The 12,074-nt window shown below is 39.6% G+C and overlaps 1 non-coding gene across 1 annotated transcript; it reads right to left on the bottom strand.

Moving 5' to 3' along the window:
- Positions 1 to 3,055: 3,055 nt before the first annotated feature.
- On the bottom strand, positions 3,056 to 3,158 carry LOC149816881 (small nucleolar RNA R71). Its single transcript, XR_016427778.1, has one exon. It is a non-coding gene; the product is annotated as a small nucleolar RNA R71 (small nucleolar RNA).
- Positions 3,159 to 12,074: the final 8,916 nt, after the last annotated feature.

Raw genomic sequence — 12,074 nt, 5'->3', positions numbered from 1 at the left:
TAGTCAAACCGAGCCTAGGTCGAGTCAAACCCTAGTCTAAACCCACTTGAGTCTAGTAAAGTCAATCCTTAGCTTGAGTCAACCGACCCTACCTATTGAACCTAATCTAATTTAGTCAATTAGATTGACTTGGTTAGGGAAGTCGTGATCCTAAGTCAACCGAGTCTATCTTAAGTCCAAGACCAAGACCAAACCCTAGACAAGCCTAGTCGAGTCAAACCTAACCTAAGTTTAGGTCAACCTAGTCTATCTCACCCTACCTAACCCAAGCCGAACCTAGTGAGTCGACCCGAACCTAGTTGACTAAGTCAACTCAATACTGAGTCCAACCTAGTTTTAGTTAGACCTAATCGAGTCAAAACCCTAGCCAAGCTTAAGTCAAGTCATAGACCAAACCGAACCCAACTAGTTAGGTCAAGCCTAGTCGAGTCAAAGTTAGTCCAAGTCGAGTCAACCTTGGCCCGAGCCTATCTCCCCCAACCTAAGTCAAACCGAGCCTATTTGACTAAGTCAACCCTAAACCGAGTTCAACCTAGTCTTAATAAACCTAACCACAACCAAGACCTAAGCCTAGTCAAGTCTTAGTTCAACCCATGGTGAGTCTAGTTTGAACCTAATCGAGTCAACCTTAGCCAAGTTAACTCAACCTTAGCTAAGTCAAAACCGATTCATCCTAAGTCAACCGACCCTAGTCCTAGTCAAACCCGTGTCATATTGTTCCATATTAGTCCCATATTTTTTTAGATTTAACTCATAGTGATTTTAGATTAGCTACTATAGTTATTTCTTTAATTGTTTAGTTAAAGTTTATATTTGTTGATTTGATGTGTGTTTGTTAGTTTGTTGATAAGTTAGTTAGTATAGTGTAGTTAGTTTATATTTGGTACAGCATTTAGTCATATATTTAACTACATTATTTAGTGTTTTGATTGTAATTGCATTAGTATTTCGTTTAGCGCATAGTCATAAAACGCATGTCATACTTCATGTAGAGTTCATGTAGCTTCATTATAGTTAACATCTGCATATAATCAGTCATATAGGATTAATTAAGTTTGCATTGCATGTAGATTACATTCTTAGTGGGTAAAATAGGTTCACAAAGTGAATAGTGCACTCGACGAAAAACTCGAATTTTGCCCTGTCGCACAAGCGTTATTTTCTGTGCAAAAATTTCATGTTTTCCAAAACTTTTTATTCTATTCACTTTACTGACGTGTTATTTGACTGCAGACCAAATTTCAGCTCTTTCGGAGTTGATTTGGTCTGATTTTTAAGCGTTTTGCGAAAACCGCTTTTTCTGGATTTTAAATTACAGGACTTTCGATATCCTGATTTTTCCCAGATTTGAAACGCTTATATCTGGAGTTCCAGATACTGTTTTTCCATTCTGTAAAAACTGTCAGATTTTTTAATTTGTCAGTTGCAGAACAGAACAAATTTCGGGAAAATTGGACCTCGTTTGCCCTGTCAAATAGTGGTTTTCCGATAACCTGTCAGAAATCTATTTTACACTAGTTAGGGGTATTTTCGTAATTTCCTTAGATTCGGCATTTTAGGCCTGTTTTCAGTAGTTGCTGCATTTTAGGAGCTGCATAATCATCATACAGCATTAGTAGAACTAATTTAGCTAATTTTAGAATTAGTTTAGGATTTTATTTAATTATTGTTTGATAAGTAACATTTTTTTATTATTTTCGTAAAATTAGAATTAATTTTAGTATTGTTTGCATTGTTAGAATAGAATACTAACTTTGTATTTTTCTGCATTTTTAGGTTGAAAAGCATATTTAGTTTCCAGAGTTATTGTCCAAGTGCGAAGATTGTCTAATTGGCGAAAAGACAGAAATACCCTTGGTGTGGAGCAGAAGATTTAATTGCTTTTTCATTTTCATTTTAGTGATTAATTGTAGTTGTATTAACTTTATAATTGTAGATTGATATTTGTAATTAATAAATTAAATTTTCTAGAAATATCTTGATTAATTCCTGTTCCCTGAGGATTCGACCCGTACTTACCACTTTGTGGAAAGTCGGTTTTTATATTTTTGGTTCACGATTTTCCAAAGTTTTATTGAAAATAATTGTTTTAAAAAGATCATTTCAAAGTATCAACCAAATTTTGGCGCCGTTGCTGAGGAACGATGAATTAATTACTTTATTTCTTAGAGTTTGATTTATTAATTTGTTTTAGTTAGTTAATTAGTTGTTTTCTTCTTAGTTAGTAGGATTAGTAAGTGAATATTGGAGTAACATAGTTAGTAAATATAGGATTCACGTACTGTTCTTTCTACGATTCACTTAATTTTCATTCTACAAGAAGCGATTAGACAGGTGGGTTTTAGAAAAACATAGTTTGTGATTTTCTGTATTTATTTGTTTTAGCATTTTAGAATAGTTTACTTTGTTACTTATTTATTTAGTTATAGAATTCTGACATAGATAGATAGCATATCTGTTTGTTTTTTTAGTTACTGTTATTTGTTTATTTACACTTTAGTACCTGTGTTAGTTTAGATTTAGATTTAGGTTGTCTGCTTACATCTGGTCTTAGTACCAGTGTATGCAGGGGCAACGAGGTTTAGGAACCCCATTACACCCATTTGTTGACAACCCAAAGAGAATTTTACATTCTCATCGAAGTTCGACAACAATGGCTGACATGGATCCTCCACCTCCACCCCAGTTCATCCACGCCCTCTGCGGGAATACTTCATTCCCACAGACTATGTTCAGGCATCCTGCATTCGGAGACCCGATGTAGGTGCGCCTCATTACGAGATTAAGGCTAGCATTATTCAGATGCTTCCATCCTTTTATGGCCTTAGTCATGAAGATCCCTACAGACATTTAGATGAATTCCTCGAAATCTGTTCTACTGTTAAGATACAGAATTTCGATGATGATGCTTTGAGGTTGACTCTATTCCCCTTTTCATTGAAGGACAAAGCCAAGTATTGGCTAAAGTCCTTAGATTCTGTAGAAATAGAGTCCTAGGATCAATTGCAACAGGAGTTTCTTCGAAAATATTTTCCCATTGGTCGTACGAACCAATATCGTAGAGCCATCACTAGCTTTTCAGAGCTAGATGGTGAGCGCTTTCATGAGACATGGGAGAGAATGAAGGATCTCCTCAGGAAATGTCCCCATCATCAGGTGCCGAAATGGCAACTGGTGCAGAGCTTCTATGATGGATTATCTGACAAGAATCGTCAGATGATCGACTCTTCATGTGGAGGGACATTCATGCTGAAGAGCGAGGACGAAGCATGGAGGCTATTTGATATATTGGCCGAGAATTCCCTCCACCATGCTTCGAGCTCTCATTCGGATAGAGCCACACCCAGTATTCAGAAGAAAGCTGGTGTTCTTGAGATTGGTCCATCTAATGCACTACAGTGCAAGGTAGACATGATTGCTCAGAAGCTGGACCAGCTTCTCTCAGGACCATCCACTACACAGCAGGTGTGTACTCTTTGTGCCAGTCCGGCACACGAGATCACTGAGTGCCCTTCGGCAGCTCAGTACCCTGAATTTGTTCAAGAACAAGTTCAGGCAGCTCAGGGTTACGTCAGACCGCAGAATAACCCATTTTCATCGACATATAATCCGGGTTGGCGTAACCATCCCAAATTTTCATGGAAGAATCCACAGTCTTCCATGCAGATGCCTACATCCTCTCAGCCAGCTCGGCAGCCATCTTTTGCTCAGCCATTCCAAAGACCGAGCTATTCTCAATCTTCTTCTTCGTCAGTTCCTCCCCCGATTCAGCAGGAGTCTGCCCCGCAGACATCTTTTGAGGAGAGACTTTTCCAGGCATTTCAAGAGGTGAAAACCTCTAATCAGAATGCCTTCGAGAAGTGTAGCCAGATTTTGAGCTCACATACGCAGTCCATTGCGAAGTTAGAATCGCAAATGGGACAGTTAGCTGAGGCTATTAGTAGGAGACCCGAGGGTACATTGCCAAGTCAGGCTGTCATGAACCCGAAGGGTAAGGACCAGATGACTGGAGGCCTATTTCATACTGAGACACAGCAGCAGGCCAAATCGGTTATGGCCCTGAGGAGTGGACGTGAGTATCACGTCGAGAGCAGAGAGAGTGAGAGTAGAGAGAGGATAGAGGATAGAGGAGCCAGAGACCATTGTTTCACCTACGTCGGCTCAGCCATCATTATCATCCCCACCCCATCCTCACCTTCATTATCTTCATCCTCAGTGCAAATGAAGGATAGGAGTGAGCCTTCTCACAAAGAGAAGGAACCACCCGAGTATATTCCCCCACCACCCTATCCCAAAGCATTAGAGTCTCCTGGATATAGAGGGAAGCAAGGTGCGAAGATCTAGGACATGCTTGATATATTCAAGCATGTGCAAATCAACCTACCTTTGCGCGATGCGATTCAGCAGGTGCCGGCATATGCCAAATTCCTGAAGGAGCTATGTACGCAGAAGAGGAAATCTAGAGAGAGAGTTCCTAACAGAGTCCATCTGACTAAGCAGGTGAGTTCAGTACTTCAGCATCAGACACCACCAAAGCTCAAGGACCCTGGAGCCCCTATCATTGCTTGTACTATAGGGAACATCCGGATAGAATGCGCATTGCTCGATCTTGGAGCAAGCGTGAACATTCTGCCCGGGTATTTCTTTGATTCTTTCGGGCTAGGAGAGATGAGATCGACTCCGATTACACTTCAACTGGCAGATCGTTCTGTCAAGGTACCGAGAGGTGTCTTAGAGGACGTGCTAGTTAAGGTGGATGACTTTTATTTTCCAGTCGATTTCATTATTCTTGATATGGAAGGAGTAGACAGCCAACACCAGACTCCAATTATTTTAGGCAGACCATTCTTGGCGACTGCCAATGCGTGCATCAATTGTAGGACCGGAGCCATGGATCTCTCATTCGTCAATAGGAAGGTAAAGCTGAATATTTTCAATGCCGCGATGGGGCCAGCGGGAGACATGGACTGCTTTCATGTAGATATTGCACATGAGTTAGTGGAGGAGCAGCCCGAGTTGTACATTACTGAGGATTCTTTAGATTTGTACCATATAGAGAAGAATAGTGGTGTAGATAGTGTAGATGTGTCTAGAGTGTCGTCAGAGAGACCACCTTGGGGAGCCATCATTGAGACCCTCCCACCACTTGCTGAGACCCCCGCCAAATCTTCGATCGAGTCACCTCCGAAACTTGAGTTGAAACCCTTACCGGATTCACTCAAGTATGCATACCTCAGAGATGATGAGACTCTGCCTGTGATCATCTCGTCCCGGCTCATTGAGGAGTAGGAGCAGAGATTGCTGACTATCCTTCGAGAGCACAAGGCAGCGATTGACTGGGGAGTTGCTGATCTGAAGGGGATTGATCCTTCATTCTGCATGCATAAAATACATTGTGATGAGGAAGTCAAGCCATTTAGGGATATGCAGAGAAGGCTAAATCCCAACATGAAGGAAGTGGTGAAGAACGAGGTGGTGAAGTGGTTGGATGCCAGAATCATTTACCCTATTTCTGATAGCCAGTGGGTCAGTCCGATTTAGGTTGTGCCGAAAAAGTCAGGACTCACTGTAGTTGAGAACGAGAAAGGTGAGAGAATTCCGATGAGAACCACTACAGGATGGCGAGTCTGTATCGATTATCGGAAACTGAATGTGGCAACTAGGAAAGATCATTTCCCATTGCCATTCATTGATCAGATATTAGAGAGACTCGCAGGGCAGAGCTACTACTGCTTTCTAGATGGATATTCAGGATACAATCAGGTAGCTGTCCATCCTAACGACCAGGAGAAGACTACGTTTACATGTCCTTATGGCACCTTCGCGTTTAGACGTATGCCGTTCGGGCTCTGCAATGCCCCGACCACTTTTCAGAGGTGCATGCTTGCTATCTTCTCGGACATGATTGATGATGTGATGTAAGTTTTCATGGACGATTTTTCAGTATATGGTTCTTCATTTGAAGATTGCCTCCAAAAACTTACTCGAGTACTGAGTAGGTGTGCGGAGACAAATCTTGTCCTGAGTTGGGAAAAGAGCCATTTTTATGGTCCTGGAGGGGATTGTGCTAGGACACATTGTGTCCAAGCGTGGCATTGAGGTTGACAGAGCGAAGGTGAAATCCATTTCTCGTTTGACTCCACCCACCTCTGTGAGGCAGATTCAATCATTTTTAGGGCATGCGGGCTTTTATAGGCGGTTCATAAAAGATTTCAGTAAAATCTCTCGACCGCTATGTACTTTACTGGAAAAAGACCAGCCCTTTGTTTTCGGTGAGGATTGTATGAAGGCCTTTGAGATTCTCAAAGAGGCCTTGATTACTGCGCCCATTTTGAGACCTCTGGATTGGACTTTCCCATTTGAGATTATGTGTGATGCGTTTGATTACGCTATGGGGGCCATTTTAGGACAACGCATTGATAGGAAGCCCTATGTGATGTACTATGCGAGTAGAACTTTGTCTGATGCTCAAATGAATTATACTACGACAGAGAAGGAGCTACTTGCAGTAGTTTTTGCATTGGATAAATTCAGGTCCTATTTACTCGGTTTGAAGGTGGTTGTCTATTCTCACCATGCTGCATTGAAATATTTGTTGAATAAAAAAGACACCAAACCGATATTGATTCGTTGGGTCCTACTACTACAGGAGTTTGATCTCGAGATTCGAGATAAGAAGGGAAGTGAGAATGTAGTAGCAGACCATCTTTCCAGACTGATCGTGGAGACCACGCAGGATCAGAGGTCGATCAGTGATTCTTTCCCGACAAGCAGATCATGACAGTCAGTACATCGCAGTTACCCTGGTTTGCAGATATTGTGAACTATCTGGTTTCGAGGCAGATACCTGAGCATTGGAACAAGAATGAGCGTGAGAGATTCCTATCTCAGGTGAGGCACTATTATTGGGATGAACCAGAGTTATTCAAATACTGTGCAGACCATATCATTAGGAGATGTGTTCCGGAGGAGGAGTACCAGTCCATTCTGAATTTTTCCCATTCATTAGCCTGTGGAGGGCATTTTAGCAGTAGGAAGACGGCTGCAAAGGTTTTGCAGTCAGGATTTTATTGGCCCACACTCCACAGGGATGCTCATGAGTTTTGTAGGCGATGTCTTCGATGTCAGCAGATTGGGAACATGTCCAAGAGGGACATGATGCCCTTGCTTCCGATTTTGATAGTCGAGATTTTTGATGTTTGGGGCATTGATTTCATGGGACCATTTCCGCCTTCATTCAGAAATTTATACATTCTTGTGGCGGTTGATTATGTGTCCAAATGGGTCAAGGCTGTGGCAACCAAGACCAATGATCACAGAGTAGTGCTTAAGTTCATTAAGCACAACATTTTCAGTCGTTTTGGTGTGCCACGTGCGATGATTAGCGATGGTGGCAAGCATTTTAGGAATGTACAGATAGCTTCTCTGCTGAGAAGGTATTCTGTCAATCATAGATTCACCACGCCGTATCATCCACAGACTAGTGGACAGGTTGAGGTGTCCAATAGGGAGATTAAGCGAATTTTAGAAAAGACAGTTCGCCCGGACTGCAAGGATTGGTCCCAGCGCTTAGATGATGCACTTTGGGCATATAGAACTGCATTTAAGACTCCCATTGGCATGTCCCCGTATCGCCTTGTATTCGGGAAAGCATGACATCTTCCTGTCGAGCTAGAGCACAGAGCGTATTGGGCTATCAAGCAATTGAATTTTGACCTCACCCAGGCTGACAAAGAGAGAACACTGCAGCTCTCAGAATTAGAGGAACTCAGGAATGATGCGTACGAGAATGCCAAATTATACAAAGCTCGCACGAAAGCATTTCATGATAAGCATATTGTCAGGAAAGTGTTTGAGCCAGATCAGAAAGTGTGGTTATACAATTCTCGTTTACATTTATTCCCAGGGAAGTTGAGATCGAGATGGACATGCCCTTACATTGTGAAAGAAGTATTTCCCCATGGAGCAGTAACATTATTCGATCCTATGACCCAAGGTACATTCAAGGTGAATGGGCAAAGATTGAAGCCCTTTATTTCAGATGCCTTGCAGGATGGTGAGTGTGAGATAGTGCATCTCACGAAGGCATGAGGATTCAACCAGAGGGATGTATCATATGTACATTAATTTGTTTTTCATTTCAGTATTTTTCTTTATTTAGTATTTCATTTCATATGTGCTAATTTGTGTTTTGATGTATGCAGGATGAATTTAACACTTACTGTATCAATTACCAGGTACAGAGAAGAGCTTTCAAAGAATTCAAAGATCAGATGAAATTCAACTTCAGAAGCTAAGAGCAGATCAGGTTGTATCTATCCTTTCTCCCATATTCTATTATCCTTTAGTATGCATGTGCATCGTATTGTGATATATTTTGTATGCCACTAGGGACAGTGTCATTCAAGCATGGGGGGTGGTTTAGATGCATGCACACAAAAATTTCATTTTTTTTTCTCTGACTGGTAATTAAAGTAGGCATTTGAGAACAAGTTGTAGCATATATGATTGTTTTTGGCATAATCTAACAGTTTATAAATTTTTAAGCCCCATAAAAAAAAATTTATTTTCTGAACTGAGACAAATAGAGTAGTTGTTTATGAGATAATTCAAAGAAAAGATAGTATTTGATTGTTAGAAAATTTTGAATCACTTTAGTATAAGTATGCATAGTATGTTTTGTGAAAGAAATAAGCAATGGAAAGATGTATTTGAAAAATGAGTTTAAAGAATAGAGCTACGTTTAGTTGTTGATGTCTTCGTGAATCCTAGTAGTGGAACTCAGACACGAGATGAAATGTTTGAGTCTCTTAACGAAAAGGATAACGAAGGAGATCATCTTCTTGTCTAAGTCGATATCTGTGGCCTTTGTAGTTCGAGTAAGTAGAATCTGAAGGGTGTTTTACACCTGGTGCCCCAAAGCCAGCTGGTTTGGGAGCCACCGGTTCGAAAGCTTGTTACATGGACTGCATAGAAAGCCTAAGAGATAGAGACATTGCACATGACGAGAGGAAGACTGTACGTAAACTACTAGAATAGAAGGTCTAGTGACTCGAGCAATTAAGTCCGAGGGATACTTTGTATCTAGTGCCCTAAGGTCGGCCGGCTTGGGAGTCACTGACCTAAAGCTCGCTACACGGGTCACGAAAACTAACTATTCGAAATAGTGCTCATATGAGAAGAATGCTCAAGAGATCAAAAGTTGAAAAAAGAGTGAAAATGAAATTAAAAGAATGTGCTGAATGAGAAAATTTTCATTGCTTAGGCATATATGTGTATTACTGTGCAGAAAATATACAAGTGAGAATAAATGAGTAAAACATGAAGAATACTTGACTTTCGGAGAAAAATCATGAACTAGCTACAATATTAGAAAAGTGAAGGAAAAGAATTTTTACTGTGGTGGCATGAGATTTTTAAACTCGTTTTGAGAATGTCAATTACATGAAATATTTATTACAACTGCATTCTTAAGAGCCTAATATTTTTGAAAAATCATCCTCGCATTTTATTGATGTTTGTGGGTAGCATCTCTGCAAACCCTCACGAGACCTTACTCGTCCACTAGTGTGAGCTAGGGGTTTAAAGGGCTTGTTGCATGTGCTAAATGCAACCGTGATTCCTACGAAAGTGAGTTAGTATTATGCATTCATGTTTAGCATTTTTTGTCCCTGTGGCATATCATAATTAGGGTTTGTTAAGGGACTAACAAACATTCAAGCATGGGGGTATTTGATGATGCATGAAATGCACATCATGTAAACAAGTTTTTCATGCATTTTGTATCAAGTTTAAGGTTTTAAACCCATGTTTAGATGTATTTTGGTAGTAAGGGGTTATGGTTCGAATTTCAGAAAAATCGGAGTTAAAATGAGAAAGTTATGACTATTTCAGTGTTTGGGCACGAATTTCGAGGTGGATCAGATCCATATCCGACCCAATTAGGTTAATTGGACCTTGGATCAACTCTTATAAAGCCCAAAACTCAACCCACATGCCTATCCATATCCATTTCAAAAAGTTTTTCTGAAAACCCCCCAGAAAGAGGCGCATAAAAAATATTTTTTTTAAAACAGTGTTTCTGAAAATTATCAAAAGTATAAATTAAAGATTCCAGCAAACCCTAGGCGTCTTTGGCTGTGTTTGGACGCCCCCTACAGTGATTCTACTCCAGCAGCTCCTTCCTCTCCATCCTCCCCCAACGTTTTGGCCATTGAAGACCGGTCTATGCTTGATTTTCAAGCATATTTTCGATCTCTCTTGTGTTCCTTTCCATTTCTTTCTTTCTCCTTGTTGTAGTTTCATCACTTTTCTGTATTTTTGCAGATGTAGCAGAGGTGGAGACCATTAACCTTGTGCAGGAGTGCGAAACACCCCAACAAGGTGAGTCGGCCCTATCTCCATCCGGCTTTCTACACCCTCCGATCGAGAATCGACGCATAATCCATCTTCGGTGGATCTCCAACGTGTAGCAGCTGCAAAGATGTTTTTTTGGTGAAGTCCAGCATTTTTGAATTGTTTAGGACGTCCAACTTCAGCCACGGTCCGCTCTTCTTCATCCCCCCGGTCGTCGGATCTTCCAAGAGGTAGGTCTTCCTCTTCCTTCTCTTCTAGCTAAAACCGAAGTGGGTGTTGGTTTTCTTTTTTTTATTTTCTGAGTGTTTCTTGTTTTCTTTTTGTTTTCAACCTTAGAATAGAGTTCGTGCATAGGCCAGCACGTTAGCTTAGGTTTATTTGTTTGATTGATTCATTTGAATTGAGTTTTTGTTGATTTTTCATCGTTTTCATTAAAATCGGTTAGATCTTCATCTAGCTGATTCTTCAAGTTTGTCATAGGTGTTCTTGGTGCTGTTTTACAGAAAAACTAATAAAAAAATTTCTCTTTTCATTCATCTTAGTCGTTGGATTGTGGGTTGTAAGTTTTATTTCAATTGAAAAGCAAAAATACAAAAATCGGCTAGACTATTTCTAGCCGATTCTTGGTTTTACAAAAATATTTTTTGTTTCGATTTTTCTTATGTCCAGCATGTGTATTGAGTTGTTTTGCAGAAAATTCACTTATAAAAGTTCATTTTAATTCATTTTATTCATGGGTTGTGCTTGTGTCTTGTTTGTTTTCATTTTTGAAAAAGAAAAAAAAAATTGGCTAGACTTATTTTAGCCGATCTTTGCATTTTAGTTAAATTTGTGTGTTTAGGTTAGTAAGTCGTGTGGTTTGCTGTATGTTTTACATGTTAACAGTAGCATAAAATCGTGCTAAGTCATTTTATTCTTCTAGGATTTCTCTAAATAATTGTTTCAAAGTTTTTGGTGTTTTGATCTATTGAAAAATAAAAATTACAAAAGTCGAATTTTCATTTCTTTATGTTTTTAAATAAATTCCAGCATATTGCTGTTCATGTTTGCTTTTGTGTAATTAGGAGTCCTTTTTATTATTTTCTAATTTAGTTTTATCAAAATAGTGGTTAATTAGTTTTATTGTTTTTTGTTAATTTATATTTTTATTTTTACTTTTTGTGGGGGTCTTCTTCTTCCCCAAGGTGGGGCGGCAGCGATTAGAGCTCCCATTCAGCTCTAGGTCATTTTTTTAGAAAGCATTTATTGCAATTAGGTAGGTAGGAAAGGTGTCTAGGTTCAATGTATTAGGGTTTTTCTTTCTTAGCTGTTTTTAGGATTGCATTTAGGTAGGTTTTGGGAATTAGGTTAGCATTAACTCCTAGGAAATCGATTTTCCATTTAAGTTCTTTTATTCCCTAGGTAGATTTAATTCTATTAGTTTAGAAAGTAGCACCAATTGAAGTTGGCGATTTTTGAGAAGGGAGGTAATTAAAGTAATTGAAAATTGAAAAGCTTTTGGAAAAAGGAGGTTCTTCAAAAATCGTGTGAGGCATTTAAGGAAGATTTGAATTTTGAATAAGCATTAAAGATGGAGTTACTCCTTACCTTTGGAAAGTGTTTTTGCATTTAAACAAAAATCCTAATTTAGACTCCACGATTTCCCAAAAGAATTAAAGGCAATTCAATTCTAGCTTGAAAAGCAAAAATCATGGAATTCTAGATTGGCCTTTTCATTT

Source organism: Nuphar pumila, chromosome 14, assembly GCF_984573655.1.
Source record: "Nuphar pumila chromosome 14, dmNupPumi1.hap1.1, whole genome shotgun sequence".
Taxonomy (NCBI): domain Eukaryota; kingdom Viridiplantae; phylum Streptophyta; class Magnoliopsida; order Nymphaeales; family Nymphaeaceae; genus Nuphar; species Nuphar pumila.
This window is presented reverse-complemented; position numbering and strand designations above follow the sequence as displayed.